Source organism: Ammospiza caudacuta, chromosome 7 (assembly GCF_027887145.1).
Source record: "Ammospiza caudacuta isolate bAmmCau1 chromosome 7, bAmmCau1.pri, whole genome shotgun sequence".
Taxonomy (NCBI): domain Eukaryota; kingdom Metazoa; phylum Chordata; class Aves; order Passeriformes; family Passerellidae; genus Ammospiza; species Ammospiza caudacuta.
This window is the reverse complement of record NC_080599.1, coordinates 5,940,740-5,966,276: the sequence shown is the minus strand read 5'-3', so window position 1 is coordinate 5,966,276 and position 25,537 is coordinate 5,940,740. Positions and strand designations below refer to the sequence as shown.

Here is a 25,537-nt window from a genome sequence, read left to right as displayed (position 1 = left end):
CCTTCCTATGGTCTTTAGCTGCCCTACACAGCTCCTTGATTTCCTCCAATGGCTAGGAATGAAACCAATTAAACCAATGGCTGATACCTGGGGTTCTGCCTCCTTCTTTCATAACATCCTGGGGCAATGAGGAATTTCAAGACCATTTGCCAGTCTTGTTCCTTTCCTAGGGATCTTCTGGGAGTGAGGGGTGAGGTGGATCTGAGGAGTCCTAACTGTCTTCTGGGGAGGAAGAATAACTTGGAGCAGAAACATTTGGATTAGAAATACTGTGACAGTTGGGCTTTGTATCTTTGATCATGGGGGTATATTGTTGCCGGAGGGTGAGGCAAAGGGCACTGCCATTTTGTCAGGTGTTGAGGAGGAAGGCCCTTGATTTAGGATGGCGGACTTCCAGGGTGGAGTTCTGGAGGCATGGCCCAGGATGGAGGTGGAATGATTAAGAGTGGGGCATGACCCACAATTGTGAGGGTGGAGTCTGGAGGTTCATTCAGGGTGGAAGAGAAGGTTGTGGTAGCAGGAAGTGGAGGAGCCAGAATGGAGGGAGGATGGTCAGTCTCCCAAGCCACATTCGGGCTCCTTCCGTCTTGAGTCTCCAGGGCATGATGCTCCAAGACCGTGTGGCTGTCTCCATCTTGGACTGCCGTGGAAGGTCTGAGAAAGGCAGGTTTGAGGGGAGGTCCTGAGGTAGGAGTGACCAATGGATTGAGTTGTCAACACATTGCTTCCTGGTGAAGGTGGTGTTGAAGATGGGGAGTATGTGGGGTGCAATGGGGTCCCTTTTGATCAAAAGTTGTACAGTTTAACTCCCACTGAGTCCCAAAATTCAGTGGTATGGATTTCATTAGCAGAGGTGTCTGGAAAATTTTTAATGGTCCACCTTGTGATTGATTTCAATTCGTTCTTTGAAAATACTTTGTCATGATCAGTGAGAATTAAAGCATCCATATATGCTCCTTTCTACTTTGGAAATCTGGCTGCCCATTTTTCTCTTTCTCTGCCTGTGAAGGTCCGCCCGAAATGAACGGGTGACGAATGATTTTTGGGTGCAAAAATAACCAACAAAAGGCACAGGGGTTTTGCAGTAACAAATCAACAAGGTGCAATTTTATTGATTATAACCACAGCTAAATATGTGTTTGGTTAAGGGATCTGGGGAAGAGAAGGGTAAGACAAGGGAAAAAGGGAGGAAAGAAGGTCAGGAAATGGGGTATAGCTACCAAAATGTGATGTCTTCGGGGTCCCGCCGCCGAAACTCACTGGTACACGTCTTGGGGAGTACTCAAAAGGCAGTCAAACCGAACCCCAATATATATCTTGGTTGGGGGAAGGGTGGCTGAAATTAGGTTTCCATGGAGGGGAGAAGAATAGGAACAGAAGGAGGGGGTGAGACAGTTCCATTGTTTTCATGGCCAAATGCTCACAGGTACGTTAGGTTTTTCCCACTCCCTGAGTTGGGAGGGAGTACAGTCCCAGTCTCTGAAAGGAGGTTGCCAGGGGTGTGCCATGGGGGTGCCATGGGGGTACCAATAGGGTACCAGAGGGATTCTTGGTTCCTTGATGAGGGGATTTGCATCTCTGTTGGTCCGTCACGGTGGTTGAAGACAGGCAAGAGGGGTCCTCTCACGGAGCAGGGAGGAGCCACCCCAGAGCTCAGTCCAGCCAGGTCAGGAGTTTGGAAGAAAGTCCAGTTTAATTGTCCAGAAAAGGGCAGCATGCCCCCTTCGAGTACAGCATGGCGTGTTCTGCAAACATCACTTGTGAACACACTAGATAAGCAGGAGACTTTCTTTCCCAACTGGCTCAGCAGTTTTAACCCTTCGGTAGTCTTTTCTCATGACAATTGTGAGGCAAAAAATGAAGGATTTTTTGGATGGACTTCTACACTGCCTTATGAAGAAGAGCTACCAGAACAGCCCAAATCAATTATGGGACTTGGGTGCATATTGTAAAAACACAATGGCACAATGGCAAAATGGGCACTAAATGTCTTGCATTTCCCTAAACCCACCTGCAAACCTATGCAGGTGAAATCGTCATTGTCCCTGCATATCCTGGGAAAGGTCCCTTGTAACAATGATGAATCCAAAATCCCAGGGAGCACTGGCCTATCCACGAGCTAACCCCAGCTGATGTGACTGACACAGGGATTCCTGAGTGTCAGGTCCCTGTTCGGGGGCCAAATGTCACAATGAAGGTGGCTGTGACAAAACTCTCTCATTCCCTGACTTCAGGGTGAGGGTGGCAAAAATGAAAAGGAGCAGGATCAATGGAGTTGTTTAAAAGCAACTTTAATAACGGGGTGAAAAACAATAAACATGGAGAAGTTGAGAACAGTATGAGGGGCAGGATCCAAAGACCTGAGTCAAAGGGGAAGCAACAACATGTACATTTGGGAGTAGAAAACTAGAACAACAACCATATAGGGGAAACAAGTAACCAATAGGGGAGTAGACACTTGGACAAGTTAGCACAGCAACACTAAAGGCTTGTGGGGGAACTCTCAAACTCACCCTATGTTAAACAAATGATTCCTAGGGCTTGAAACTCATGCCCAATCCTTTTAGGGTAAAATCTGACTGACTCTGAGTTACAGCTGGGCTAACTACCACACTGCTGATTTGCACTGGCACCTTGGGATCATGTGGCCCAACAGAGCCACAATGATGCCCTTGGTTCCACGAGGCTCCACAGTGTCACAATGGTCCCTTGGATCCATGGTGCTCTGCAGTGTCACAATGGCCTCTTCATTTCACAAGGCTCCCAATGTCACATTTGTCTCCATAGGAAGGAAGCCACGGAGGCCCCATGTTTCAGGAGCTGATGAACGGCAGCCACCAGAGGCCAAGGCAAGCCTGACTTGTCTGTCCTGCAGGTTTGCTTGGAGCAACCCTTGGATATTCAAAATTATGAATGTGGAATCCTAATTTCAGAATTTTATGTCTGGAGAAGCATGATTTTTTCCATACAAAGCAAAGCACAGAGCCCTTTCCAGTGTTTGGAAAACAGGTGAGTTCTGGCACTCAGGAATCAAAGACCAGCCAGACTTGTCTCTCCTGGCAGCTTTTGTCTGGCAGCAATTCTTGGATAGAGAGATATTTGGAGGTGGAATCCAAATTTTGGCCATGGCTGCCTGTAAAAAGTGAAAAGAAGAGCCCAGAGCCCCAGTGTTTCAGGGGCAGATGGGAGCAGCCTTCCACATTCCAAGGTCAGACAGACCTGTCAGGTGGCCCCTGGGAGACCAAGGCAGCCACACCTATTTCATGTTCCGTTGCTTCCACAGGGCCCTGCAGTGTCACAATGGCTCCTTGCTTCCATTATGCCCTCAGGTGTCATAATGGCCATTTGATTACACAAGTCCGTAAGGATCCTAATGGTCTCCATGGTTCCACAAGGTCCCACAGTGTCATAATGGTCTATTGGTTCCTTGAAGCCTTGCTGTGTCCAATGGCCCCTTGGTTCCATTGGGGCCCAGTAGTGCAACAATGATTCCCTTAGTTCCACAAGTTCCCAGAGTGTCACAATGGACCCTTCCTTCCATGAGGCCCTGCAGAGTCACAATGGTCTCCATGATTCCACGGGGTCTTGCAATGTCACAATGCTCTCCATGGATCCATGGTGCCTCGCAGGATCACAACGGCCCTTTGGCTCCACGAGGCCCTGAAATGCAGCAATGGCCTCTTGGTTCCACAAAGCCCTGCTGCTTCACACTGGCTCCTTAGGACCATGCAGCCCAACAGAGCCACAAAGATATTCTTGGTTCCACAAGGCCCCATAGTGTCACAGTGCCCCCTTGGATCCATGGTACCCTGCAGGGTCACAATGTTCCCCTTGGTTCCAAAAGTTCCTACAGTGTAACAGGTTCCACAAGGGCCTGCAGTATCACCATGGCCCATTGGTTCCACAATGCCCTGCAGTGTCACAATGGCCTCCATAGGAAGGAAACAAGTGAGCCCCAGTGGTGCAGGGGCAGATGAGAGGCAGTCACCAGAGGCCAAGTCTAGCCAGACTTGACTGTATGGGCAGCTTTCATCCAGGAGTAACCCTTGGATATAGAGAATTTTAGACACGGAATCACAGTTTTGGCCATGGGTGCCTAGACAAGAAAGACAGTTCTTTCCCATAGGAATAAAAGCACAGAGCCCCAGTGCTGCACGGTCAGATGGGAAGTGGCCCTTGACATGTCAAATTCAGTGGGACGTCTCAGACAGCCTCCAGGAGTCCAAACCAGGAAGACCTGTTCCATGGTCCATTGACTTTATGGGTGCTAACACTGTCACAATGCTCTCCTTGATTCCATGAGGTCTGGAAATGTCACAATGGCTTCTTGGTTTCATGAGCCTCAACAGAGTCACAAGGGTCCATTGGCCCCACGCAGCCCCGCTGTGAAACAATGGCTCCTTGTTTCTATTTTAAATCAATCACAATCAAACCACAGTTTGATCCTTGATCCTTGCTTCCATGGGGCCCATGATTTGCACAATGATCTCCTTGATTCCATGATTCCTGGATTCCACAGTCTCACCATCGTTTCCTTGGATCTCCATTGTCACAACTGACCCATGGTTCCATGAGGTTCCGTAGTGTCACCGTGGTCGCTGTCAGAGGCTGGATGAGATCGATGTCCTGAGACACCTTGGGATGCTCGGAATGCCCGTGTGGGGCCAGGGCTGGGTCAGGCCTTGGTTTGTGGTGGGACAGAGCCCCGCCCCCAGCCCTGGCCTGGCAGAGCTGTCAATCACATAGCAAATGCTGTGATAACCCCACCCTGATTGGCTGAGCTGTCAATCAATCACACACCAGCAGCTGGTGCTACTCTGGCTCATACTGGACAAGCAATTGGCAGTCCCACCCCCGGAGCGGGCCCATGAAGGCCCAGGGGGTTAAAAGCCGGAGCACGAGGCCAGCCCATGGTCTGGATTCTGCCTTCTCCTGGGGTTTCTCTGTTAGTGACGCTGGAACCCCAGCAGTTGGTACTTATGTGTGTGTCTTTCTATGGATCTTCTGTCTTTCTGTTGTTCTCTATTTCTTCTCCTTCTAATCCTACTTACCTGGAACATTTTTGGTAACTTCACATGTTAAGGGTTAAAGGTTTTTAGATTAAATGTGTGGGAATCCAGGGCAAAGGGAATATTTCTCTGTGGGGGTTCTGACCCCCACAGAAACACTGCCTTTAACCTTCCCCCATGGAGAGGACTTCCAGGAGTTTGAGACAGATTACAATTTACCAAAGTCTGAAATAGATTATAGGGTAGTATAGCATGTCCCTTGGGTGAGAAATTTAGATTTTGGGATTTTTAATATGATGTAGATAGGAAGCAAGATGGAGGCATTTGGATGTAGTCCCTGTCTTCTTCTTCATCCACTCCATTTTCTGCAGTGTTGGTGGCACAGGGTGATTGGTCAAGGAAAGCACAGTGCAGAGGTTACCTGGACAGTCAAGGGATGAGTTATTGGTCGATAAGTAGAAATAATGTAAGTTTTAAGAGTTAATTGGGTAAGACAACTTTAAAAGACCTTGAAACCGTACATTTTAGAGCCATTTTGAGGTGTTTGTCCAGCTTGCTGAACCTGGTATACACAGCATGCAAAACTTTAGAGAAGATAACAATAAACAAGAAGCTGAAGACAAAAAAAGTCGTGTGCATTTCCTTTTACCTGGCACAGAACTGCTACAGGAGGGTTTCCCACATCCAGAGAGCCCCCAGAAAGGCCCAGCATAAAACAAACATCAATAACTGGCACCATGACAATATTTGTAATAGGTTGTTTTTTCCATAAAATTTTTAATGAAGAGTGTTGTCTTAATTAGCCAATCATGTGAAATATGTTGATTAAATGACCAATGATGTCCACCTCTAGGAAATTAAGGTATAAAAGAAGAGGATTGAAAAAAGGGTGGCTTTGAGCCCTTAGACTTGTGATCGGAGTCTGTGTTATCTCTGATTGAATGGTGACATTTTGGTATCTGTGGGGGCTGTTGGGGCTCCTTTCTGAACCTCAAGACCCAAGAGGATCTTCTCTAATAAACTCTGCCTGAAGATCCCACTGTGCCCATGACAGGAACCCCTGTGAGTGTCTGGGACGTCCTGGCTCTTTGGCAGCCTGGGGACTCCTGGGATGTAACTTTGGAGTCCCCATGAGTGCCTGTGATAGATCGGTGCCTTTGCAGCCCAAGGTGCCCTGGGATGTCACCATGGAATGGCTGTGACTGCCTCTGACCACACGGCTCTTTACCATCCCCAGAAAGCCCTGGCAGGTCTCCATGGAGCCCCGGTCTGTGCCTGTGACATTCCAGCTCTGGAACAGCCTGGAGACTCTTGGAAAGTCCCTATGGAAAACCTTTGAGGGCCTGTGACAAATCTGATCCTTAGCAGGCAACCATCACCAGTGCCCTCTTGCTATGGTCTGTTTCCATGGCAACCATCACCACCTCCCTTTTGCTATGGTCAGTTTCCATGGCAACCATCACAAACCCCCTGTTGCTATGGTCAGTCCCTTGGCAGCTCCATGGAGACCCCATGATGGGGTGGTTGCCATGGACACCAGCTCAGGCCTGCAGCCAGAGCCCATTGCCATGGCAATGATTTTCAGCCCCCCATCCCCAGGCTCATGGGATCCCAGAACCACAGAATTGGCTGAGCTGAGAGGGCCCCATCAGGATCCTCCAGTCCAACTGCGGGCCCTGCACAGGACACCCCAACAATGCCAGCCTGGGCCTGGCAGCGCTGTCCAAATGCTGCTGGAGCTCAGAGAGCCCTGGAGCTGGGACCCTTCCCTGGGGAGCCTGGGCAGGGCCCCAGCAGCCTCTGGGCAAAAACCTTTTCCTGACATCCAACCTGAGCCTGCCCCGACTCAGCTGCAGCCGTTCCCTCCACTCCTGTCCCTGGGTACCAGAGGGAAGAGATTCCCACAGCCCCAGCCAGGGACCCGCTCCCAAGGCTGCTGCTATGGCCACCAGGGCTGGGATCAGCTGGGATGCTTGGTTTTCATGGGCCGGGGTTCAGGAATGGGATTCCCTAATTTCCTGCTCCTGCTAAAACCACACTGCCCTCGCTGCCCTCCCGCCTCCCATGGAAAGCACAAACAGCAAAGATCCTGGGCTGGGATAAGAACAATTTACTGGTAACAGCAACGAGATAAGGAACAAACAGGAACAGCAACAACACTGATAACAGTAGAGATCAGAAAAACTATTTACAGGGAAAACTGCAACACCACCGACTGTCTCTTCCCGGCCACATATTCACTCCTGCCTGGAAAGGACACCCTTCTCCTTGGGGAAGACAGAATCCCTTTCCTACCCCTAGCAATGATCTGATTTGGGAGAGAATATAATGACGCAACCATGGCCAGACCCTCATGTTCTTGGACCCACATCATGTCATTGGCAGGGGCAGGAAAAGGGACAGGACTCTTTCAAGCATTAATGACAGGGAACATGGATCACCAGGGTTCTTCCAAATGTGGCTACTCCAATGGGGGATGAAGCTGGAGCAGTGCACAAAGCATTTCCTGCAGTTGCGGCATTTGCAGAGCTTCCCTTACCAGTGCCTCCATTGGTGTTTGATCAAGTGAGAGCTCTGGGTGAAGCTCTTCCCACACTGGAGACACTCGTAGGGCCTCTCCCTAGTGTGGATGCGCCAGTGGGTGATGAGGTGGGAGTTGCGGGTGAAGCCCTTCCTGCAGTTGGGGCAGCACAAGGGCCTCTCCTCTGTGTGAATCTGCTGGTGCCTGAGGAGAGTGGAGGTGGTGTGAAACTTTTTTGGACACTCAAGACACTCATAGGGCTTTTCCCTGGTGTGGATGCGTTGGTGGGTGACGAGCTTAGAGCTGCACCTGAAGCCCTTCCCACATTCCCCACATTTGTAAGGCCATTCCCCAGTGTGGATCATCTGGTGGTGGATCAGGAAATTGCTCTGGCAAAAGCTTTTCCCACACTCCAAACACTTGTAGGGCTTCTCCCCATTGTGAAGCTGCTCATGCACCACCAGCTCTGAGTTCTAGCTGAAGCTCTTTCCACATTCCTGGAACAGGGTGGGTCTTTGCTCCTCAGAGCACCCTGGGCTGGATTTGGAGCCCCTCCTCCTGTGGGATCTCGAGGGCTTTTTGTCTCTGTTGGAGTCCTGTGCTTTGGAGCTGCTTAAAACAGCCTTTTCCACAAGGTTCTGCTGTGGGGATTTGTCCTCCCTGGTCTCCATCCTCAGCTTCTTGCCTGTGGGAGAAAGGACAAGGACAGGATGCGATTTGTCTCTGTGCCACAGGGAAGGAGAAGGAGATTCCCCCCCATTGCATCCCTGGCAGGACGGGGTTGGCAGCGGCATTGTCCTGCAGCTGGGAGCCGTGCTGGGCTGGGAGATGGAGCAGGAGAGAGGGGGAAAGGGGCACTGACTTCCTCCAAAACTGCTTGGGAGTCCTGAGGCATTGTCTCAGTTTGAATAGACAGGTGTATGCTAAGGAAGGCAAGAGCCTCCCTTGAAATGGAAAAGGTAAACACTCTCCCCCCGAATTGTTATAATTTTGAAATTATGTGGCTCTAAGGCAAAAGATATGGGAATAGGAATAAAAGTTATTTAGCAGTAAAATTAAAATATAAATGCAATAGTACAAAGAAAAAGTCCTAACAGATTCAGAATACGACCTGATACCCTGTGGGGCGCAGTGGCGGTAGCAGTCCCAGTAAATGGTGGCTGTATTCCTTCTGCAGTGACAGGTGTGGCTCTGTTGAAGCAGGGATCCTGTAGGAGGGTGGAGTTTTCCTCTGAAGGTCCAGTGGTGGTGGTTTTGGGCCTGCTCTTCCTCTGGGAATCCAGTGGAAAAGGCTGACTCTGGTCTTCCAGCTCTCTGATTATATCCAGGTAGGAATGCTTGGCTCCTCCCTCTGGGCGGAGCTTCTTGCAATGGGATGATGGAATTTTATCAGTCATGCAGGGGCACTCAATGGCCCATTAACAGAAGATATCTCCTGGGAGGGAGGATGGGTTGTGGAAGAGATAAAGAAAAGTGCCCAATTAACAGAAGATAACTGCCCCATCAGATAGGAATAGAATACAGCCCCCATGTCCAACCTAAGACAGCTGGGAAATGCTTTGCAGTATTCTGTGTCTGTGTGTCCGTGTTCGTGTGTATTTTACACTCCAAGTCCCCCAAATTTCCAAGAGGTTTTCCCAGAGGCGTTGTCTTGTCCCGGTGTCCATCTGCACCTCCCGTCACTGTGTCACTGTCACCTGCAGCCATCTCTGAGCCCACTGGCACCTCCCAGGTTTGCACTGAATCCCTCCCTGCTGCCCTCCAGCACTAGCAATGCCCATGGCAGGGAGCTCAGAGCAGGAGCAGCCAGGCCAGGGCTAATGCCAGGATCATGAGCGCCTGGCAGAGGCAGGAGGAATCCCCCATTCCAGGCGGTGCAAGAGGGGCACCCATGTCCCCTCTCAGCCCCAGGGCTACAGACCAGGGAGGAGATGTCTCAACTGCCTCAGCTGAATTGCTTCCCTCAGCCCTTGGCCTAGGAAGTCTCTGGCTGAAGCACAACCTCTAGAGGAGAGTTTCTACAAGGAAGAGAAAAGAAAGGAATTGTTTCTTCCCTTTCCCTCATCCCTGCCCCTTGTGCTGATTTTCTTGTCATCTCTTAGCAAAACCAACAGAAAAGCATCTGCAATGAGGTGTTTCCCAGGGTCAGTTCCTAAATAGCACAAAGGAAGGTTTTCTGCCAAGGGAAAAAGTGCAAAATGTGGGATTTGTTCAGACAGTTTAAAACATAACAATTTCTAAGCACTGGAAATCCAGAGGCCATAAAAACAGAGTCTGCAGTTGTGATGGTCCATTGTCCTCCCTCTTCCCACTGCTGATTTGTCACATCCCAACTCCAGAGGAGCAGATCATGGAAAGAAGACCTGCAGGGAGTGTTGGAGGCCTAATCCCAGAGACAGGAAGAAAGAGTGAAATCAGGAAAAGATTTCCAGTTTTTTTTCCTATCATAATGACCACAAATAGCTCTGTAGTCCATGTGCAATATCCAGATGAAGAGGAACGTTCCTGGTTTTTAATGCCACATTGCAGTACTTTGGAACATCTTTCTGGATGAGAACAAACCACAGGCCAATAACTGACCCACTTCGGTTCCCAAATCAGAAATCATTAAACTTCTACCAAGATGTCTTTCTCTGCAGGTGTCCCAGATTGCAGGCAAGATGGATTCTATTTGCCATCTGTATGGCAGTTTTCCTTATCTCTTCCACAAACAGTCCTCCCTCTGGGGGGCACATCTGCTGATAACAGACTATTGAATGTCACCGCATGGCTGATGAGAACTACAGCATCCCATTGGGAGATGCTCTGCCCAGAGGGAAGAGCCAATCATTCTAGCCAGATAGAATCTGGAGATTCTGGAACAGCAGCTTCTCTACTGGATTTCCCAGAGGAACAGCAGCTGCCTCTTCTTCCATTGGATCCTCTGAGCAACACTACACCCTTTTCTACAGGAGCCCTGCTCCAACAGAACCACACCTGCCACTCCAGGAGGACTGTAGCCACATTTCCACTTGGATTGCTACCAACAGCCTGACCAACAGGATGTCCGGTTGTGTTCTGACTCTGTAAATGCTTTTTTAGTTTACTGCATTGTTGATTTTATCCTTTTATTTTCTTCCCTATTACAGAAATGTTATTTCCTGCTCCCATACTTTTTACCTGAGACCCCATTAATTTAAAATTTATAGCAATTCCCAGGGGGAGGGTTCACATTCTCCATTTCAGGAGAGGCTCCTGCCTTCCTTAGCAGGCACCTGTCTTTCCAAACCAAGGCAGCAGGACAGAAGGCACTTTGATTCCTTTTGTCCCAAGTTTCTCCTGAGTTCATGACTTCAGATGAACTGGAATGGTCCCAACAGCACAAAAGCAGCCACAATGAGCAGGATCGAACCCCCAGGCCACCATTAAATGGACTCAATCCACGCCTTGCACAGCCCAGCAGCAATTCCTGTCTGTGCCCCAGCTCTGGGTCAGCCTGAGGGGCATTGCTCTGATGTGTGCGGGGCCGGCTCCTGCAGGACACAGCGCTGGGAGCCGCTCTGTGTCCCGCAGCTTTGGCATCTCAGGCGCTGCTCCACAGCTGCGGGGCCATGCCACCACTTTTCCATGGCTGTAGTCCCTGTGCCACCACTGTTCCATGGCTGTAGTTCCTGTGCCACCACCATTCCATGGCTGTAGTTCCTGTGTCACCACTGTTCCACCTTTTCCATGCTCACTCCACTGCTGCTCAAAAGCTGTGCTGTGCTTTTCGTCTGCTCTTCCACTGCTGCTCCTCTGCTGCTCCAACACCGCTCATCTCCCACTGTTCCACTGCTCCTTCTCTGCTCCTCCCTTGCTCCCCTGGTGTTCCACGGCTGCTGCTTCTGTTCTAGTGCTGCTGCCACAGCTGTGGTGTCACAGAGAGGGGAACATTTGGGCAGCAACCACTGTGGTGTCACGGAGACCGGGACAATGGGGCTGCCACAGCTGTGGTGTCACAGAGAGGGGAATATTGGGGTGGCTGCTGCTGTAGTGTCATAGAAGGGAACACTGGGACTGCCATCACTGGGGTGTCACAGAGAGGGGACTGTTGGGGCTGCCACCACAGTGGTATCATACACATGGGAATGCTGGGGCCACCAGTTCTGTATTGTCATAGAGAGGAGAATATTGGGGCTGCCTCTACCATGGAGTCATAGAGAGAGAAATGTTGGGGCTCCCAAAGCTGTGGTGTCACAGACAGGGCACTCTGGGGCTTCTACTGCTGTGGTGTCACAGAGAGGGGGACTTGATGCTGCCACATCTATGGTGTCACAGAGAAGGAAATGTTGGGGCTGACTCTGGTCTGATTCCTCAGACAAGGGAATGCTGAGGCTGCCACTGTTGTGGTATCACAGAGAGGGGAATGTTGGGGCTGCCATCCTTGTGGGCTCGAAGACAGGAGAACCTTGGGGCTGCTACCCCTGTTTTGTCATACAGAAGTCAATGTTGGGACTGCAATCTCAGTGGTGTCACAGAGAGTGGAATGCTGGGGGAGTCACCCCTGTGGTGTCACAGACAGGGAAGCATTTGGGACTGCCACCCCTGTGGTGTCACAGAGAGGAGAACACTGGGGTTGCAATTGCTTTGGTGTCATAGACAGGGGGGACATTGGTATTGCCACTGCTGTCATGTCACTGACAGGGAAACACTGGGGCTGCAAATGCTGAGGTGTCACAGAGAGGGGAATGTTGGAACTGCCACTGTGGTGCTGCCATAGAGAGTAGAACTTTGGACAGCCAACCCTGCAGTGTCATAGAGAGGGGAACTTTGGGGCTTCCACTGCTGTGGTGTCACAGAGAGGGGAACATTGGGGCTGCTACTACTGTTTTCTCATGAAGAGGGGAATCTTTGTTCTGCCATTGTGTTGGTGTCATACAGAGGGGAACGCTGTGGGTGCCACCTCTGTGGTGTCACAGAGAGGGGGATGAGGGGTGGCACAGCTGTGTTGTCACAGAGACGGGAACACTGGGGCTGTAACCACTGTGGTGTCAAAGAGAGGAGAACATTGTGGCTTCCACTATGGTGGTGTCACAGAGAAGGGATTTAGGGCTGCCACTGCTGTGGTGTCACAGAGAGAGGAATGCTCAGTTTGGAACCGCTGTGGTATCATAGACAGGGGAACATTGGTGTTGCCACCATTGTTGTCTCACACACATGGGAACACTGCCAAACCTTCCCTGGTGCTGTGCCCACTCCAGTGCTGCTCCTCTGTGACACTGCAGTGCCTCTGGGGACATTGTCACACTGCAGTGCTTCCTGGGCACATTGTGACTCTCTGGAGACTCATGGGACTATAGGGGCCCTGTCACACTCCAGGGTCTTGTAGAATCCATGTAACCAAGAGGACAGTGTGAAGCTCTGTGGCTTCATGGAACCATCCATTGTGATACCTCAGGGCCTCATGCTTCCCACATTTCTGTAAACAGCAGAGTTCTCAGGCTTGTTTTTTAATAACAAGTAAATATCTTGTCCTTGGATAAGTTTTGGGAAAGCAAAAGTGACAAACATGAAGGCCTTGAGAACCATTCATATCAGGCTGAGAAAACAAATCTTGGTTTCAATAACAAACCACAAATATTGAAAACAAAAGGAGGGGTTGGTGTTTAATCTGTAACCAATGATGAGCTTGGGTTTTGCAATATGTATGAACTTAATTAACACGGTTATAAAATGTGCATGCTGGATCAATAAATTGGAGTTCGATGCTGATCAGAGGATGGTTCGTCTCCCCTCGCTTTCTACACAGGAGCACAGGTTGCTTTTGAGATTTCGAAATGGGAAGCTGTGGGTTGGATGTTGTGGGACTGTACTGCATCTGGCTGGAGTGAGGCAAAAGAGGTGTCTAAATATGCTACTTTGTGGAAAATTATCATGGAGGTGTTTCAAGCCCTGAAGGCAGAGAGGAAAGCTGCTGCTGCGGCATGTGCAGCCCTTGCCTCTGAGTCAGAACAGCCTCAGGCATTTCCAGTAACTTCAGTTCAGCAACTGCTTTCTACCACCTTAGACATTCTCTCACGCAGCAAACAACCCCTCAGCTCAGAATGGAGCATTACACCAACTGCTCCTCCAGCTCAGAGCGAGAATGAGGAAGCTGCTGCCTCTTCAGGGGCTTAGGCTGCAGACCAAAGGACAGTTGTACTCAGAGTGAAGAAACTATTGATAACAGTAACTTAGAAACTAAACATGCTGAAAGTGAAAAGGATAAGGAGATGTTATTATGAGTAATACTTCTATGGAACAGGATTAAAAGTCTTTAGTGGACAGTTTGCAAAAATTGGTAATTCAACAAAAGGATTCAGTTGTCCCCAAAAGAGACTATTCTTTTGAGAAAATGGACTTGCCAATGATAGCAGGTTCAGACAGACAACCAGGAAACCAGTTACCACCCTATCAGTTTGTCTCTGAGGCAGCATTCGAGCCGATTAGACAAAATCCTCCCTCTCATGCTGTAAAGAATATGGAATTAGAGTTGGAATGTGACCCTGGAATAGAAGAAGCTCAGAAACAAAAGTGGAAGGGAGTTATTCCAGAAGCTATTGTAGAAGGGACTTTTCTCTGCAATGATGTAGAAGCTTTTCCTGTAGTAACTAATGCTGCAAGTAGAGTTTGAAAACCCTTCAACTAGGAGATTTTAGAGAGGTTAAGAGCTGCAATTTCACAATTTGGTTTAAAATCCCAACTTGCACAGTCACTTTTGCAGTATATTTTTACATCTAACATATTAATTCCAGCTGATGTGTATACCTTAATAAGACTCATAATGCCACCCCATCAGCAGGTGATGCTTCATAAAAGCTAGGAGGAGAAGTGTGCTCAGGAAGCTGCAAGACCTAGAGTGCAGGGTGATCCTCTGTATGGTTTAACAGCACAACAGTTACTTGGCAAAGGGCCCTGGGCTACTGCCACTGCCCAGGCTAGGAGCATTGATCAAGTCTTGCAGATGAATCAACAACTAGCATATAATGCTATCCTTGCACTTCCAGATGGATTACACACTAAGTCTTTTACACAGATTCGCCAAGGAATGAATGAGGACTTTGATAAATTTTTAGACAAATTGCAAGAAGCTATCTATGATCATCCTTGTTTGGATTCAGACACAAAGATACAATTGTTTAATATGTTTGTTTTTGACAATGCTAATGATAAAACTCAACAGATTTTGGGAAAAATAAAGAAGGGAGCTGATGTTACAGAAATGCTGGAACTCATGGCTAGAACTACAGAGAGACAAAAAGCAGCTTATGTAGTTGCTGCAGTACAGGATGCAGTAAAACCATTGCTTTCTAATGGTTCTAAATGGTTCTAATGGTTCTAAAACCATTGCTCCCTTTACTGCAAAAGGGAGCCAAAGGAAAGAACATTAACTGCTTTGGATGTGGTAAAATCAGACATGTTAGGAGTCAGTGTCACTCTGCAACTATGAAAAAATTTTGTTCTATCTGAAAAAAAGATAACCACAATACTAAAGAATGTCGGTTCCAGGGAAACGGGTCTCGGAACGCCTTCTCTCCGGGCATCACACAGCAAGTACAGAGAGCTGCCTGGAGAGCTCAGCCTCCCACGGAGGAGGAGGAGGACTTTACTCACTCAGATCATCAACTTCTGGAAGCGCCGGAGTGGATGTAGAAACCGCAATAGACGTGACCATCACGGACTCTGCTGTGCACCTGATAGATAGTAATGTAAAAGGATCCGTGGGGAATGGGCTTAGTGCTTTTCTGTTAGGGAGATCATCTGCCAGTAAAAAGGGATTGGATGTAATTCCTGGGGTTATTGATGCAGACTATCAAGGGGTTGTTAAAATTATGGTCAGAACATTTTTCCCTCCTGTATCTATTACCAAAGGTTCACGAATTGCTCAGCTTGTTCCTTTTAAGCCTTGTGTCCCCTGTACAGGCTACAAGGAATGGGGAACAGGAAGTTTTGTTTCCACAGGTAAACCAGAAGTATATTGGGCCATGGACATCACAAGAGGTAAACCAGACAAACAGGTAACCCTGACACATCCTAATGGTGATTCTATTACAAAGAAACTCATAATTGACACTGGAGCAGATGTAACCATAATTTCAAACACAATATGGCCAAAAACTTGGGCATTGGTCAATCCTACTTTAGGCATTGCAGGTACTGGAGGGACTCAGGCAACTCAGATGAGCAGGGAAATAATTACTTTTACTTTCCCAGATGGAGTGAATGTGTCTACAAGGCCTTATGTCATGCAAACTCCTGGTTCTTTACTAGGTCTTCTTGGTGGGGATCTGTTAAGTCAATTAAAAGCTACCATTGTCACACAGCCTTTCTAGCAGCGGCCACTGGGGGGCAGCCAATCCTCAAAATTAGCTTAGCCACTAATACACCTGTGTGGATTGATCAGGGGCCGCTGTCAAAGGAAAAATTCCCCATAATCCAACAATTAGTGCAAGAACAGCTTGAGGAAGGACACATAAAGCCATCCACTAGCCCTTGGAACACTCCAACTTTTACCACCCTGAAAAAGAGTGGGAAATGGAGGTTGCTACATGACTTACGTGCTGTTAATGCAGTAATTCTAAGTATGGGTGCCTTGCAACCTAGTCTTCCATCTCCTACTATGATACCTGAGTCATAGAATCTATTGATCATTGATCTCAAAGATTGTCTTTTCACCATCCCCTTGCATCCAGAAGACACTAGTAATTTTGCCTTTTCTGTTCCATCTATCAATAAGGCAGAACCCTACAAAAGGTATGAATGGATTTGTTTCCCCGAAGGCATGCAAAATTCCCCTACAATGTACCAAAATTATGTGGCTTAGGCATTAGAACCTGTTTGGCAGCAATTCCCTGAGTATATCATCTATCACTACATGGATGATATATTAATGGCTGGAAAATAATTAGACTCTGTAACTCTTCTAAAAACTGTGACAGTGTTGCTAGAAGAAAGGAGTATAAAAATTGCTCCTGATAAGGAGCAATCTTCTGCTCCTTAGAAATATTTCAAGTAGCAGATTGATCAGTCTGTAGTGAAGCCACAAAAACTCACCATTACCATTGAAATTAAAACTGTACATGATATCCAGAAGTTAGTAGAAGATATTTAATAGATTAGAACTATATGTAAGATAATTTAGAAAGAACTTGAACCATTAATACAGTTTTTAAGTACTTCGTCTCAAGCAGATGAACGCCGGACCCAAGATTAAGAAACAACAGCAAGCCTTAGATCACATTGCCACAAAGGTTGCTACCTCACATGCACATCATCTGATTGAAGATGTTCCAGTTCAATTGATGATCATCAACCAGAGCAAAGAAGATGGCAATTATGCCAAGCATCCTTTCGCCTTGATTTATCAATAGGTTAAAACTCAAGCTAATCCTTTTGTTATTTTAGAATGAGTATTTTTACCTGTAAAACAATCTAGAACTACTACCACTCAACTGGAACTTTTTGCTCATTTGATTATGAAAGGTAGTGAGTGAATATTAGAATTCTAGAGACGTGAACCATATTCAATTGTAGTACCATTAGCTAACTAATATCTTAAATAGAGAATTAAGCATTCTGTTTCTTTACAGATAGCTTTAACTAAATATGATGGTAAAGTTCACAATACTTATCCACAGCACCAGCTGTTATCTTTAGTGGAGCATCATTTAGAGGTGATTCCCTCCTGAAGGGAACTGAGGGCCCCATATGTCGACCAGACCCATCCCACAGGGAAGTCTGTTGCCTCCCTGGGACCTGGGTACAAAATATCACTGAGAGACTTCCTGGGCTGATTCAGCCCTCTGATTATTACCCACTGCTGATACTCCAGGCTGGTAGTGATGAGATTGAGAAGAGGAGTGTCAAGGCAATTAGAAAGGACTTCAAGGTACTGGGTCAGGTAGTTGATAGGGCAGGAGCACAGGTAGTGTTCTGCTCAGTCCCATTGGTGGCGGAGGAAAATGATGAAAGAAACAGAAGAATCTGCATCATCAACAAGTGGCTTAAGGGTTGGTGTCACCGGCAAAATTTTGGATTCTTTGATCATGGGGAAAATTTTACAACATCTTCTCTGCTGGAACCAGATGGGGTACACCTCTCTGTTAAGGGCAAAAGGTTTTTAGCTCATGAACTGGCAGACCTCATTGAGAGAGCTTTAAACTAAGTTTGAAGGGGGAAGGAGAACCAGCTGAGCTATCTGGAAACAGGCCCAAGAATTGCAAGGCTAAGATAGGGGTGAAGTCAGTAGCCCAGATGAGGTGCATGTATACCAATGCACGCAGTTTGGGCAATAAACAAGAAGAGCTGGAGGCCATGGTGCAACTGCAGAGCTATGTTGTAGTTGCCATCATGGAAATGTGGTGGGATGACTCACATAACTGGAGTGCTACACTGGATGGATACAAGCTCTTCAGAAGAGATAGGAAAGGAAGAAGAGGAGGTGGGGTGGCCCTTTATATTAGGCAAACTTTTGATGCCATCAAAATTGAAACAAAGGAAGATGGAGTTGAATGTCTATGGATAAGAATTAAGGGGAAGGCCAACAAGGCTGACACCATATTGAGAGTCTGTTATCATCCACCCAACCAGGAAGAAGAAGTAGATGACTTATTTTATAAGCAGTTAGGCAATGTCTCAAGATCATCAGCCCTTGTTCTTGTGGGTGACTTCAACCTACCAGACATCTGCTGGGAACTTAATACAGCAGTAAAAAAGGCAGTCCAGGAAATTCTTAGAATGTATGGAGGACAACTTTTTGTTGCAGCTGGTGGATGAACCGACCAGGGAAGGGACTATGTTAGATCTGCTGTTTGCAAATAGAGATGGGCTGGTAGAAGATGTGGTGGTTGGAGGTCGTTTGGGGCAGAGTGATCATGAAATAATAGAGTTCTCAATATTTGGTGAAGTCAGAAAGAGCACCAGTAAAACTCTTGCACTGGACTTCCGGAGGGCAGACTTTGGCCTGTTCAGGGGACTTATTCAGAGCGTACCTTGGGAAGCAGCCCTTAAAAACAAAGGAGTTCAGGAAGGGTGGGCATACTTCAAAACAGAGATCTTGAGGGTGCAGGAACAGACCATCCCTGTGTCCCGAAAGATCAGTCAACGGGGTAAACGTCCAGCCTGGCTGGGCAAGGAAGTTTTGGAGGAACTTAAAAATAAAAAGAGGATGTATCAGCGTTGGAAGAAGGGTCAGGTCTCTAAGGAAGTATTCAAGAGGACTGCTAGAGTATGCAGAAAAAAATTAGGGAGGCCAAAGCTCAGTTCGAACTCAGAATGGCGACTACTGTTAAGGATAATAAAAAATGTTTTTATAAATATATTAATGGTAGGAAGAAAGGTAAGACCAGCCTTTGTTCTTTATTGGACAAAGGTGGGAACTTAGTATCTGCAGATGAGGAGAAGGCAGAAGTGTTAAATGCCTATTTTGCCTCAGTTTTTAATGGGAAGATGACTTGCACTCAAGACACCCACCCGTCTGGGCTGGTTGATGGTGTCAGGGAGCAGAATGGTCCCCACATTATCCAAGAGGAGGCTGTCATAGAACTACTGAAATGCTTGGATGTTCATAAATCTATGGGACCAGACGGGATCCACCCCAGGGTAATGAGAGAGCTGGCAAATGAGTTTGCAAAGCCACTCTCCATCATTTACCAACAGTCATGGCTTACTGGTGAGGTTCCGGATGACTGGAAGCTGGCTAATGTGATACCCATTCACAAAAAAGGTGCAAAGGAGGATCCTGGCAATTATAGACCAGTCAGCCTGACCTCTGTACCTGGCAAAATAATGGAACAGTTTATATTATGCGCCATCATGCAAAATTTGCAGGATGGCCAGGGTATCAGACCCAGCCAGCATGGATTTAGGAGGGGTAGATCATGTTTGACCAACCTGGTCACCTTTTATGACCAGGTAACCCAGCTAGTGGATGCAGGGAAGGCTGTAGATGTTGTTTACTTGGATTTCAGCAAGGCCTTTGACACTGTCTCCCATAGCTTACTCCTAGACAAACTCGCAGGCCGTGGTCTGGACAGGAATACTCTTTGCTGGGTTCAGAACTGGTTGGATGGCTGGGCCCAGAGAGTGGTGGTGAATGGTGCTGCATCCAGCTGGCGACCAGTCAGCAGTGGTGTCCCTCAGGGGTCTGTGCTGAGGCGAGTTCTGTTCAATATTTTTATTGACGACATGGATGAGGGTTTAGAGTCTTTCATTAGCAAATTTGCAGATGACACTAAATTGGGAACGTGTGTAGATCTGCTAGAGGGACGTAGGACTCTGCAGAGAGATTTGGAACGGTTGGATGGATGGGCAGAATCAAATGGGATGAACTTCAATAAGTCCAAGTGCCAAGTACTGCACTTTGGCCACAATAACCCCCTGCACCGATATAAGCTGGGGATGGTGTTGCTGGACAGTGCTCAGGTGGAAAGGGACCTGGGGGTGCTGGTTGACAGTCAATTGAATATGAGCCAGCAGTGTGCCCAGGTGGCCAAGAGGGCCAACGGCATCCTGGCCAGTATCAGGAATGGTGTGGCCAGCAGGAGCAGGGAGGTCATTCTTCCCCTGTACTCGGCACTGGTGAGGCCTCACCTGGAGTATTGCATCCAGTTCTGGGCCCCTCACTTTAGGAGGGACGTTGAGATGCTTGAGCGTGTCCAGAGGAGAGCAATGAGGCTGGTGAGGGACTTGGAGCACAAGCCGTATGAAGAACGACTGAGGGAGCTGGGGTTGTTCAGCCTGGAGAAAAGGAGACTCAGGGATGACCTTATCACTCTCTTCAACTTCCTGAAGGGTGGCTGTGGTGAGCTGGGGGTCGGTCTCTTTCTCCGGGCGACAACAGATAGAACAAGAGGACACAGTCTCAAGCTGCGTCAAGGGAGATGCAAGCTAGAATTAAGAAGGAAGTATTTTACAGAAAGAGTGGTCAGATACTGGAATCATCTACCCAGTGAGGTGGTGGAGTCATCATCCCTCGAAGAGTTCAAAAAAAGACTGGATGTGGCACTTGCTGCCATGATCTAGTTGAATTGTTAGAACATGAGGTTGGACTTGATGATCGTACAGGTCTCTTCCAGCCTTGAATTTCTGTGATTCTGTGATCAGCGTCTGGAGGACAGACCCTAGAGATCTGACTGTGTCCAAGTGTCTAATGTCATGGTTTGATGCTGGCACAATGCTAATGCTCTCATGAAAATACATTATTTTTGGTGTCTGCTGTGAGATGTGACTAGGAATAGAGCAAAGCAGGCTCTCTCTAGAAATAAAGAAGAGACAACTTTATTAATTAACTTACAACTATATGTAAAAAGAAATACACAGAAAGAATGAAAACTTTCTAAAAACATTTCCCCCACCCCCCACCAAATTTCAAATTCATCTGTTTCTCAGATCACCAACTCTCAGTCCATCACCATCCTTTAGATAATCAATTCTCAGTTCATTAAGGAGTGAGGAGTCTTTCTTGTGCCATAGGCTTCCCCTGGAAACACAGTTGAAACGTGTTGTGTTTCCTGTCACACGTGGCACTGCCTGGAGATCATCTGCTATCGTGACATCTTCCTTCCATGTCCATGTATACCATTGCAGGCAGCATGGGTAACAAACAAGAAGAGCTGGAGGCCATGGTCCAACTGCAGAGCTGTGATGTAATTGCCATCAGGGAAACATCATGAGATGACTCACATGGCTGGAGTGCTGTGCTGGATGGCTACAAGCTCTTCAGCAGAGACAGGAAAGTGAGAAGAGGTGGAGGGGTGGCCCTTTATATTAGAGAGGTTTGGACAACAGGTATTGAAATTAATGATGATGAAATTACATGTTCTATGGGTAAGACTTAAGGGGAAGGCCAACGAGGCTGACATCCTCCTGGGAGTCTGTTATCGTCCACTGAACCAGGAAAAAGAGGTGGACAATTTATTCTATAAGGAGCTAGAGAATGTTTCAGGTTCATCAGCTCTTGTTCTTGTAGGTGATTTCAACCTGCCAGACATTTGCTGGGAACTCAGTACAGCTGAAAAAAGCCAGTCCAGGAAATTTCTAGAGTTTGTGGAGGATAACTTTTTTCATAGCTGGTGAGTGAGCCCAGCAGGGGAGGGACTATGTTAGATCTGTTGTTTGTAAATAAAGATGGTCTGGTGGGAGATGTGGTGGTTGGAGGCTGCCTGGGGAACAGTGATCATGAAATTAGAGAGTTCTCAATATTTGGTGAAGTCAAGAGCAACATTTAGAAGATTTTTACATTGGACTTCTATAGGGCAGACTTTGGCCTGTTTAGGAGACTTATTCAGAGAGTTCCTTGGGAAGCAGCCCTTAAAAACAAAGGAGTTCAGGAAAAGTGGACATGCTACAAAACAGAGATCTTGAGGGCACAGGAACCAACTGTCCCTGTGTGCCAAAAGGTGAATCAACAAGGCAAACATCCAGCCTGGATGGGCAAGGAGGTTTTGGAGGAACTCGGGAATAAAAAAAGGATGTATCATCTTTGGAAGGAGGGTCAGATCTCTCAGGAAGTATTTAAGAGGGCTGCTAGAGTATGTAGGAAAAAATTAGGGTGGCTAAAGCTCAATTTGAACTTAATAAAGTCACTTAATGGTGACTTTTATAAGGGATAATAAAAAATGTTTTTATAAATATACTACTGGTAAAAGGAAGAGTAAGGCCAGCCTTTGTTCTCTGTTGGATGAGGGAGGGAACTTAGTAACTGCAGATGAGGAGAAGGCAGCGGTGCTTAACGCCTTTTTTTTCTCAGTCTTTAGTGGGAAGATGGCTCAGGACAGCTGTCCTCCTGGGCTGGAAGATGGGGTCAGGGAGCAGAATGGGCCCCCTGTTATCCAGGAGGAGGCAGTCAGAGAACTGCTGAGCTGCTTGGATGTTCATAAATCCATGGGACCAGATGGGATCCAGCCCAGAGTGATGAGGGAGCTGGCAGATGAGCTTGCCAAGCTGCTCTCCATCATTTACCAGCAGTCCTGGCTCACTGGTGAGGTTGCAGATGACTGGAAGCTGGCCAATGTGATACCCATTCACAACAGGGGTGGGGAGCAGGATCCTGGTAATTATAGGCCAGTCAGTCTGACCTCAGTACCCAGTGAGGAAATTGAACAGTTTATACTGAGTGCTATCACACAGCACTTACAGGATGGCCGAGGGTATCAGAGACAGCCAGCAGGGGTTTAGGAGGGGAAGGTCGTGTTTGACCAACCTGACCTCCTTTTATGACCAGGTGACCCTCCTGGTGGATGCAGGGAAGGCTGTGGATGTGTCTGTCTGGGCTCCAGCAAGGCCTTTGGCATTCTGTCCCACAGCACACTCCTGGAAAAGCTGCAGCCCATGGCTGGGACAGGAGCACTCTGTGCTGGGCTCAGAACTGGCTGGATGGGCCCAGAGAGTGGTGGAGAGCAGTGCTGCATCCAGCTGGCAGCCAGGCACCAGAGGTGTCCCCAGGGCTCTGTGCTGGGGCCAGCTCTGTTCAATATTTTTATTGACCACATGGATGAGGGGAGTGAGCCTTTCATTAGTAAATCTGCAGATGACATTCAGCTGGGAGTGTGTGTCCATCTGTTGGAAGGTAGGAGGGCTCTGCAGAGAGACCTGGAATGGTTGGGGGGATGGGCAGGGTCAATGAGAGGAAATTTAATAAATCCACGTGCCAAACCCTTCATTTTTGGCCACAATAACCCCCTGCAGCGCTATAGGTTGGGGCCTGTGTGGCTGGACAGTGGCCAGGCAGAAAGGGACCTGGGGGAACTGGTCAACAGCAGCTGAACATGAGGCAGCAGTGTGCCCTGGTGTCCAAGAGGGCCAATGGCTCCTGGCCTGGATCAGGGACAGTGTGGCCAGGAGCAGGGAGGTCATTCTTCCCTTGCACTTGGAACTGGTGTACCTGGCATTCTTCCCCTGTACTGTATCTTGAGTGCTGTGTACAGTTCTGAGCCCCCCAATTTGGGAAGAACACTGAGGGGCTGGAGCGTGTCCAGAGAAGAGCAACAAAGCTGGTGAGGGGTCTGGAGCACAAGTCCTGTGAGGAGTGGCTGGGGGAGCTGGGGTTAACTAGCCTGGAGAAAAGGAGACTCAGAGGTGACCTTATCCCTCTCTACAACTTCCTGAAAGGTGGTTGTAGCCAGGTGGTGGTCGGTCTCTTTCTCCAGGTAACAACTGACAGAACAAGAGGACAGAATTTTAAGTTGTGCCAAAGGAAATTTAGGTTGTACATTAGGAAAAAGTTTTCAACACAAAGGGTGATAAAGTATTAGATTGGTTTGCCTGGGGAGATGGTAGAGTCACCATCCCTGGATGTGTTTAAAAAAAGACAGGATGTGGCACTGGGTGCCATGGTCTAGTTGAGCTGGTGTTGGGGCTGGGTTGGACTTGATCATCTTGAAGGTCTCTTCTAACCCAGTAATTCTGTGATTCTGTGACTCAATGATTGTAATGGGTCCCTCCCAGCTCAGCCCTTCCTGCAATTCTCACCCTTTGGCTCAGCCTTCGTGTCCCCTCGAGGTGCTGGCAGAGCTGTTGGGGACACGGCAGGAGCGAGGCAGCCCCAGAGTTCCCCTGTGTGTGACACCCCAGTGGTGACAGCCCCAGTGTCCCCTGTGTGTGACACCCCAGTGGTGACAGCCCCAGTGTCCCCTGTGTGTGACACCCCAGCGGTGACAGCCCCAGCGTTCTCTCCCTGCAGTTGCTCCAAGGGAAGTGTCCAGAGCTGCGTCCAGTCCATGGAACAGAGCAGCCACTGTCCACCCTGGCCTGGGCGGATGTGAATTCTGTTATAAATGAGACTAGGCCAATATTCAAGCAGCAATCAATTCATTAATTAATATGGTAAAGTATGAGCAATACAGTGCTGGGTACAGTGGGGGAAGTTTTCCCTCCAACTGCACACTGATAGTTGAGGCTTACAGGTATTTATAGGGGTACTCATCAGCTTTCTCAGCAGTTTCTATTCACAATTTTTACTCATCAGCAGTTTCTATTCACAATTTTGATGTCACAATTCTATACACTACTGTGATTTAGTTTTTCTCAGGATGTATCCCAGAAATGAGTATCCCCAGATGCCGATGTTTTGGTTTCTAAAAGAAGGAAGAAATCTCCCAGATGGTGTGGTCCAGAATCCAGATGTGGGTCCACCTTTTAATTGCAGAGACTATAAATCTCATAACAGTGATGTCCAGCTTCCCTTGGTCAAAACTAATAATCCTTGAGTTGATGTTCCTCTTCCTTTCTCAAGCTGCTTTTCACTGTTTTGTTAAAGTGTGAGATAAGCATGTTTCCATTATATATATTCTAAAGCTATAGTTTCAAAGACCCTTACTACAAGCAATATTCTAAAATTATACTTCAAAAGGTTATTATTGCAAAACTCTTTAAGGCTTAGCTACAAGCAGAAAGTTCCTGTCAAACAGCAACATCCTTAAGGCTTTAATTCAAATGCTCCTAAATCAACTTAAGACTTATAAAGATTAATTACGAACAAAAGATAGGCTCAAAGGCCTTCTTCCATGCTTTACATTCCTCAATAATTATTAGAATTTGTCTTTCTAACTGTCCCATGGTCGGTTTCCAAACATATTGCAATCACAAATACACGCGTTGCCTGTATGTACCTGACATGAAACACAGCTTTGTATTTCACAGGGGGCCACAGGGATGGCTCCTGTGGGAAGCTGCTGGAAGCTTCCACCATCTCTGGCACAGCCAATTCCTGGTGGCTTCAAAGATGGACCTGCTGCTGGCAAAGGCTGGGCCAGTTACAAATGTTGGCAATGCCTCTGCGATAACAGATTTAAAAAGAAATCAAAATAGAGATTGTGGTGCAGTTTTAACTCCACTCAGGAGAGCAGAGGGAGAACATGTGAGAAGAAAAACTCTGCACACATCAAGGTCAGTGCAGAAGGAGGGGCAGGAGGTGCTCCAGGCACTGCAGACCCAGGCACCCTGCAGGAGAGCCATGGAGAGAGGGGCCCTGCTCCCAGGCTGCAGCAGCCTGTCCCTGCAGGAATGCACC

The 25,537-nt window shown here is 47.8% G+C and overlaps 2 pseudogenes; one reads left to right on the top strand and one right to left on the bottom strand.

Moving 5' to 3' along the window:
• Positions 1–25,537, top strand: part of LOC131559605 (zinc finger protein 11-like) — a 912,004-nt pseudogene that overhangs the window by 770,770 nt on the left and 115,697 nt on the right.
• Positions 1–25,537, bottom strand: part of LOC131560133 (zinc finger protein 850-like) — a 216,258-nt pseudogene that overhangs the window by 187,852 nt on the left and 2,869 nt on the right.